This window comes from Myotis brandtii, unplaced genomic scaffold (genome assembly GCF_000412655.1).
Source record: "Myotis brandtii unplaced genomic scaffold, ASM41265v1 scaffold34, whole genome shotgun sequence".
NCBI classification, from domain to species: domain Eukaryota; kingdom Metazoa; phylum Chordata; class Mammalia; order Chiroptera; family Vespertilionidae; genus Myotis; species Myotis brandtii.
Window position 1 is genome coordinate 1901565 of NW_005363098.1, and position 9454 is coordinate 1911018.

The following is a 9454-nucleotide window of genomic DNA, read 5'->3' on the forward strand; positions in this document are numbered from 1 at the left end:
AACAATATTTGTGACAGGTCAATGGAAATCAGGTGATCATCAGCAGATACATACACACTGTTCTCACCAAGATATGGAAATATTGGATTTTTCCAGAGTTAAGCTGGCAGAAGAACTGTGTACCTGACCGGTCATAACCCCCATGTAAATAGAAATGGATGTGCTAGGCCCAGCATCTGCACACCCCTAGAAGTGCTTGGCTCTACCTGCTTTTGTAACAAAGAGCCCTACCCATTGCCGCTCATCTCTAAATTCCCAGAGCTCTCCCAGACTCACCTTGAGGGAGGCCAGGCTTGGGCCCAATCTTCATTACACCCATAGTGGTAGGACCTACGGCAGCCCTGTACTCATGCCTAAAATGCCTGGACCTACAGAAGTTCTGCCCCAGGTAGGTTCTAGTACCAGGCACATAATCTGGCTTCCCCAATGTGGCCATGTAATCAGCTAATAAGTGTTAGAAGAGGAAGTCACACTAATTCATTCAAAAGAAGTATGTATATTACAAGGATCTGTTCTGTGTTAGGTCTCTTCTAGAACCTGGGGAACCCATGGTGAACTAAAGTGCCAGCTTTTAAGAAGTTCTCATTCTTTTGGGGACTTGGAGCCTGTGCTCTTAACCCCTGTGGCATATTTCTAATTTCACTGGCCAACTAATATATTTGTATTCTAATTTCTATGGGAATATTTGGTAAGAAAAGACGAACTGAATGCACAGGGATCAGTTGTAACAAAAACAGTCCCAAATGCTGCATCTTCAAGAATTCTAATATCATTTCTAAGTAACACAGGAGGGTGTGTTGGCATGATTCAGTGAAGGAAACAGAAACCACTCTTAAACAGAGAAGGACTAAACACAAGGAATTGGGTGCTAATGAAATGTTTGGAAGAGCTTGGTCTCTAGAAATGAATCCTGAAGCCACTTCTTAGAACCAATTCACTGGGAAGCCATTCTTCAGAAGCTACCATTTGAACAACTGGGTTCAAGAACATTTGGTCATAGCTGTAGTGAAGAAATTAGGAAGTGGGAATTGAGAAGCTGCACACAGCATTCAGCTTCCTCTCCACAGTAACTCCTCTCCATATACAGAAGGCTGGGTGATGAACATGGTAACATTATGACCAGAAAACTTCACATTTCATGACCTTATTTGCCCATGGACTAGGGCAAAAGTCAGAAAAAAAATGGCCTCTCCTTCACTTCTGTCTCCCAAATCTTATCCAAGTACACCAAATTGGAGGAATCTATTATGGGAAATTAAATGTTCACCTTTCCACACCCTGTAGTCTAGAAAAACATACCAGAAGAATGGTTAAAAATTGAACTTATTTCCACCCAGAAAGACTGAGTTTACCATGTTGAGTGGTCACTATGGGATTAAGTCTCATCAGCTTAGTGCCTAGTACAATATCTGATACATATTAAATGCTCAACAAATAATTCATAAATGAATGAATAAATGCATTGTGGATATCATAAAAATGAACAATAATGACTTCTTTCGTTTATCCTCTTTAAAAAATACTCCTAAATGATGCAGTGATAGTGGGTTGTCCTCTTATTTCAAGTTCAAGTTGAAATATTCTTTTTTATTGAATATATTGGGGTAATATTAGTTCACAAAACCATGCAGGTTTCAAGTGTACAACTCAACAAAACATCATCTGCACACGGCATTGTGTGTGTGCCTATCTGTATTGTCTCATTTCACTTTTGTTTCTACCTGAGGAACTTTTAGAAAACTCAGCAGTTAAAATGTTTTTTTTTAAAAATAGAAGAAAGTTAGATTTTTCTCCTTCCTTTTGTTAGACATGAGTCTCACTTTCAAACTTTTGTGGTTGTTGCTAAATGTTTCCTCCAAGGAGAAGTCTTCCTTTTCGTTTATTTTTAGAAAGTAGAGGTTGCAGATAGAGAAAGCTTTTGAAAACTGGAATCTCAAAAGGGAACTTTTAGGCAGTGGCTCTTTATCTAGCCTAATATAGCAGCAACTTTGAGTAGGTTATATAGCCCTGCAGTGAATCACCCTCTGATCCTCTGTGTTCTGACCAATACAGCATTAAACAGCATTTTTCAAGACTACATTTCACTTTCTTTCCCTTTGCCAGATAGACAACCAGATTCATTTACCTCCCCCACAACAAAAAGTTTATCTCCATGTTTTCCTTGCTTAAATGGAAACCAATTAGGATTGTCACTAAGTTATGTAAATTGTTACCATAGAATATTAGAACCAAAAGGAATGTTAAGAGTCACATCATTCTATCCTCTTGTTAGTAGGTGAGGGGACAGGTTGAGTATTATTTTGTATACTCAGCATCTTCTTACTTTGTTGATATTCTCTCACATGTATTTGTTCACTCAGTAAATGTCTAGCATGTAGGACACACACAGCTCTGTGAAAGGTCTTGTATGGAAATGCTAGAGTGTTTTCAATCATATGCCCCATGAGTACATCTAATAAGCCACACACAAGTTTAGCCACACAGAGCTATAATCCACTGTGCAAAATGACATAAACTTTCATGATTTCTTATTTCTTTTAAATATTTTTGATATACTACTATTTTGATTGATTTCAGAGAGGAAGGAGAGGGAGAGAGAGAGATAGAAACATCATTGGGTTACCTCCTGCATGCCCCCTACTGGGGATCGAGCTGAAACCTGGGCATGTGCCCTGACCAGGAATCGAACCATGACCTCCTGGTTCATAGGTTGATGCTCAACCACTGAGCCACACCAGTGGGCTTGATTGCTCATTTCTTACTTGAGATTTCCTCCACCAGATTCCATGCCTCCCTCTCTTCCTATCAAAATCCTATCCATTCTTCAAAGCCCATTCAATTGTTAATTATTATAATGGGTTGAATGTTTTCGACCCCACCTCACAAATTCACATTGAAGTCCTAATGCCCAACATGATGGTTATAGAAGGTGGGAACTTTTAGGTCATGAGGGTAGAACCCTCATGAAGAGGATTAGTGCTTTTATAAGGGATCCCACAAGTTCCTTCTTCCTTTCCACCAGGATAAAATGAGAAGTCTGCAACTTGGAAGGGAGTCCTCATCTGGCCATGCTGAAATCCTGAACTGACATCCAGCCTACAGAATAAGCTACTCAGGCTATGGTAATTTGTTATAGCAGCCTTAACAGACAAAGGTGTTACTCAATTAAGACACAAACTCTGCAATCACAATTAATTGCTCTTTTTATGAATTATCATAGGATTTCCTTGACTTCTTATTATGATATGTATTAGGCTGACTTCTGGTGAAGTAGATATTATGTAGATGGATACACATCTATTTTTTTGTGGTTCCAGCAATTTGGTGAACTAAGCTAATTTGGAAGCCCTCCAATTACAAGCCCTTAGAAACACTTGGTAAAGAAAACTACAAGAACAGAAAAAGTTATTTTTAACTGCTCTTTCCAGAAAGAAAAGGAACCTTCAAGTGATAGAAACATGGAGGGAATCAGAAGCCAGACTGATAAATATGAGAACTGAGGCTGATGGGAGCAGTGTTGTTGGTTCCTGGTTTGTTCCAGGGTTTCATCCTCAGGAACAGATGCCACTTAGGCCCAACTGAAGGGGAAGGCAGAAACAGTGATACCTCCTTACGGGTGTTGTAATGTACCCCGCGAATCACACAAGGACGCCTCAAGAAGTCAAATGAAAGAGTCACATTGATTGCAAATCCGGGACTATGAGGGGGCATTTCCCAAATCTCATAGTGCCCTCCCCAGCCCCAACACCAGATTTATATAGGCAAAGATCACAAAGGTATTGATTACATCCCAGGGTTTGGAATGAGGAACCTGGTTTGCAAAAAGCAGTTTACAGAAGCAGACTTAAGCATGTTATCTTAATTATAGTTTTGGGTCTCTGGATCACTGAGTTGACAGAAACACATTATCTAGAGCCCTCGGGTCTTGGGACCACTGAGTCAACAGGGACACGTTATCTGGAGCCCTCCGACCTTGGGATAACTGTGCTGTCCTTCCCAGGTACAGAAGAATGTGCTTCGAAAACCAGTATGACCACAACCAATGGGATATTCACATTAGAATCAATAAGGTATTCAATCAAATGGGATAATTTATATAATTCAGAAAATCAAAATAACTTTTCTATTATTTTAACAAGCAAATAAGTACAGAAGCCAACCAGCAGGGTTAAAGTTAAACTATAGTTTCTACCTGAGATGATTGCTACCATACTTCACGGGTAGGACCCTCAAAAGCTTCAGTCCCAGTCTAAGAGGACTGAAAACTCAACCAACAAGGTAAGAAGATGACAATTAACTCTGTTTAGAGAAAAACAAGTCTTCTGAGCCCTGACCAGGAATCGAACCAGCAACCTTTTAATAGATGGATAACTCCCCACCAACTGAGCCACACCAACAAGGGCAAAAAGTAGTAATCTTTGTCCTCGATACTTTGTGGAAGTGAAATGTACCAATAGAAAGAACCAACTATTCAACCCATTTTCTCATGAAAAAATAAAGTGCTTGTGTGCTATACACATTTAAAGTATCCATATTGGAAGTTTTCTTCCATTCATCTGATATATAAGAAATAAGCTTGAATTTTTTAAAGGCTTACCAGTAATTTAAATGTTCTGAACTGAAAAGGTAGTTTTAATCATCCCTTCATATATAGGTGCTAGAGGCCCAATGCATGAAATTCATGCAAGAGTAGGCCTTTCTTCACCCTGCTGCCAGCACCGGCTTCTCTCTGGCACCTGGGACCCGGGCTTCCCTCGCAGCCCCGGCTTCGTCAGAAAGGACAACCGGTCTACTTAGCATATTAAGCTTGTATTATTATAGATAGTTGATTGAATCATTAGCCATCTAATTGAACTCCACCTCTTGCCCCCTACCTCTCTGTGAAGGCTCAAATCCTTAATCCTTTAATCACATGGTTGTCTTTTGGGCATGGCCAGACCCTCTCTGGACATTAGTCATCTCCTTAGAATAAACCAGGGGCCCAACAGCCACCTCATTAGCCTAAACTATCAGGGTCCCCCATGAATAACAAAAACACTCCTATATATTTCCAAAGAAGTCATCAATATATTTGTAAAGTGCTATAAGAATCATGGCTGCAAAGGACAGCAAAGCTCCCAAGGTGCAACAGCAGATGAGAGACAAGTTTGTTGGAAACTTTTTCCAGTTTGGGTACAGGTTATGGGGTAGGGTGGAGAGTCTCTTTCTGAACAGTTTTGCTTTATGCCCTTTCCCCACTAAAGCTTGACGGAACACACTAGAATTTGTAATCATTAAAGACAATAATGTAAAAAATAATGCTCAGTTTCAAAAATTCAAGTTCCTAGTCACCAGGCCCTTTCACTGAAAAATAGTTGTTTCATCACTTTGGCTTCTGAGAGAAATGCTTGGCACGTCGTGAACAGGAAAGATGAAAACATGAGGCAGCAGAAAGTCTCAGCACAGTGCAGTCTAAAAGGTTTGTCAGCATCCTTTATATAATAAATAGTGGAGTCACTGGAAAACTACCTTTAAAAGCAGACATTTCTGGCCAAAATGAAAGATTTGCCAATGCATTTGAGAAATAAAGTAGCATGAAGCAAAGCCAGGAGATATTCAAGGCAAGTTTCCTTATGTAAATATCCACAAGGAAGTACATCTGTAATAAAATCCCATTTAAACAAATTATACTAAATAGAAATTTGCATTGTATTTCTTTGTCAAGGTGGAGGTGGGGGAAGTGAGCAAGGGAGAGGCAGTTATCACTTGGGTAAAGGCAGCTCTGAAATGGTATTGCTAATCTGTGTGAGCCAAAGAGAAGTGTAGAGAACAAGATACTGCTGACTTCTCCTTCGTGTTTGGTTGACTTTTTCTGCCCGCATGGTTTTGAGAAGCCCTTTCTTGGGTATCACCAACAAAATGTTCACATCCACTGGATGTGAAATTTAAAATGATTGCATATCAAGAGCAGAAAGAAGTCATTTCTAATCATGTGAAAAAAAATATGGAAAAGAGATTTTGAATTGAAATTCTTGGATTCTCTGTAGCATAGGAATGAAGCCATTTCTAAAGTACTCTGTGTTTGATTAAGAGGGGTTAGAAAAAGGTATAGAAAATTCACAGCACACAGAGAGCTAAGATCAAGGATTTTCTGTGTGGTGAAGAATCAGGGTCAGGGACTCCTAATGAAGCCCTTTTTACATCAGGACCTGGCAGACAGAGTTGGTAGACTTTGCAACCGCAAGGAGAATTAGGCCATCTCTGGAAGAACAAATGATTAGAAATCAGATACTCTTTCTTGGTCAGGACAAAAGGGGCATCTCAACAAAGGAAATGGTAGTTAAAACATTTTACTCAGCAAATTCTGCAACTTCTTAAAAGGGGAGAATTTTAAATCATGGAGTAACCCAGATTAATTAATAGTTGCCTACCTAGAGGCCCCACATTTTGTTTGCATTAGAATTGTAATGCTAAACTATTTTTTCCACCTCAATAAATCTTCAAATTTTTGCCAGCTGGGTCTTGATATGTACTATATTCACTAAGGAAATATCTCATGACAAGTGATTATATCTTAATTCTTATATGAGCTTCAAGGGTAAAATTCTTCAAACAGATTAATGCAAAGAGCAGGAGCAAAATATTTTTTTTAACTAAATAACAGCTTTCTCTTCTTTCTCTACCCCTCTTTAAAAGCAGTAATCTTTATTTAACTTGGGGATATAATGTTAGGGAATAATGTCAAAATACTGACATATTATATCACTAGAGGCTCAATGCATGAAATGTGTGCAAGAGTAGGCCTTCCCTCCCTTGGCTACTGGCACCGGCTTTCCTCTGGCACCCGGGACTGGGGCTTCCCTTGCAGCCCCGGCTTCATCCAAAAGGTTGTCTGGTATAATTAGCATATTATGCTTTTATTATTATAGACTAGAGGCCTGGTGCACGAAATTTGTGCACGGGGGTTGGGGGGTGCTCAGCCCAGCCTGCACCCTCTCGCAATCTGGGACCCCTCGGACATCCCTCTTGCAATCCGGGACCACTGGCTCCTAACCGCTTGCCTGCTTGCCTCATAGCCCCTTAACCACTTGCCTGCCTGATCACCCCTAACTGCTCACCTGCCTGACTGATCTCCCCTAACCACCTCTGCCTTGGCCCCCCGCTGCTGCGGCTTCGTCGTCGGACAGCGGTTCTCAACCTGTGGGTCGTGACCATCGGAAAACACATATAGCATATCAGATATTTACATTACGATTCATAACAGTAGCAAAATTACAGTTATGAAGTAGCAATGAAAATAATTTTATGGTTGGGGGTCACCACAACATGAGGAACTGTATTAAAGGGTCACAGCATTAGGAAGGTTGAGGACCACTGGTCCAGAAGATTATAGGCTGTCCAGTCTAATTAGCATAGTATGCTTTTATTATTATAGATTGTATTCACTATTTTAAAAGGGCAAAATCTTTCATCAAGGATTTTTGAATGAGAAAATGTGTTTATGTCAGTGTCTTAAATTAAAATGATCGAAGCCTAAAGGTTTAATGATGGAAGCCTGTGCTACCTGCCTGCAAGATGGCGCCAATGATCCCTGACTCCTGGTGGTCATGCCCTTGCATAGTCTCCTCCCACATTGAATTGGATTTACCTGTAACTTTAAAGATATTTGGAGAATGACATTATATAACTTCCAAGGCTACATCATGAAAGACATGACTTTCACCATGTTCTCTCTTGGATGCTTGCTCTGGAGAAAGTGATAACACTCAAGAGATTCTAGAGAGATCCTCATGGCTGGGAAATGAGATCTCCTCCCAACATCCGTGTGAGTGAGCCATCTTGGAAGAGGATTTTATAGCCCTAGTCAAATCTTCAGATGAATGCAGCCCCGTCATCATCTGATTCCAATCTCATGAGACCTTGAGGAAAGCTGTTTCTAGATTCCTGACCCACGGAAAGTGCTGAGATAGAACACGTTTATTGTTGAAAATCACTAAGTTTGGGATCATTTATTACTTCAGCAATCTATTACAAAGTCTTTTTCTACCCCAAGAAATACTAATAGCAAAACAAATGAATACACCCATTTTAGGGCATTTACAAAGTTGATAGCTTCTGTGGTCACTAGTACTTAATGAGGCCTTATCTCAAGGAATTTGCCCTTTAGTTTCTTGTGTCTCAAAGTGTTGTACCAAGGCCAGCAGTATTGGCATTATCTGGGAACTTGTTAGAAATACAGAATTACAAATTCTACCCCAGACCCGAATCAGAATCTGTATTTTATGAGATACCCCCAGTACATGTAAGAACATCAAAGTTTGAGAAGACGCCCTGATTTGACTCCTAATGGAAACCCTAGTTGTACATTACAAGCACTTAAAAAAAAAATCATTGGAGAAGCTCATCCCCAGAAATTCTGAATTAATTGGTTTGGGTTGAGGTCTATCATGGCTGTGGCTCTAATTATCAGAATTTCCCCCCCTCAAAAAACTACACTGAAGTCTCAGATCAGCTCTGACTTCCCAGCATGCTCCAGTCCTGGTTCTAGAAATCAGGTATGCCCAAGTATGTTCCCGAAACTGCCCTGAAGGAACAATGGGGACAAGTCAGTTGGATTTGCTGTCTAGGGAGACTCAGAACTAGGTGCTGAATAATCCAAGGTTTCAGGGTAGCTTACACACCTATCAGAATATAACCAAACATTTTTTAGTTTCATCATTTCTGGATGGCAAAAGGTTGGTAACTAAGATGCTCACAAGCCTTTAGAAAATATGCTTTACTGTTGACCAGACACTACTAAATTAAGATTTCCAATATGATGGGTGCTTACAAATGTTCAACCCACTATGTAGTAAATAGCTCAAATTGGCAACACCAAGTACCACCTGAATGTAAGAGGTGGGGGAGGAGAGTGCTGGGACTAGGGATTGAAGGTTTCTAAATTTTTTTTTATTTTTACTAATGCATTCCCAGTGACGGAAACACAATACCTGGCACACAGCATGCTCTTAATTAATAAGTATTTGTAGGTTAAATAAACCCCTCAGAAACCAATAACTTCTGATAATTCATGCATTCTAAGTCACTGAATGTGCCAAGTTAGTCAACCTCCAGTGGAAATTGTGGAGGCTGTTCTACCAAAGAATGTCTAAATAAAGCTCCAAATCCTTTAAAAATTGAAATTTGTGCCCTAACTCAGTGCCATATTTCAAATGTCTTGCCTAATTTGTCCTGGATTCCTCTTCTGGAGGCTGGCTGAGGGATGTGATCCCTGCCCTTGAATCTCCTTCCTTTGTGGTTTTTTTTTTTGTTTTTTTTTTTGCCTGTGCGTACACATTTCCCAGGCCGAGGAGCGCATGCTGCGGCTGCGCCCATTGGCGCGTGTGCGCGCGGGCTCGTAGCTGTCAGATGAACCGGGCTGCCTAGGACCCAGGGGGAGCCGCTCCTCGCGCACTGCAGCCCCTCCGCGCCGACC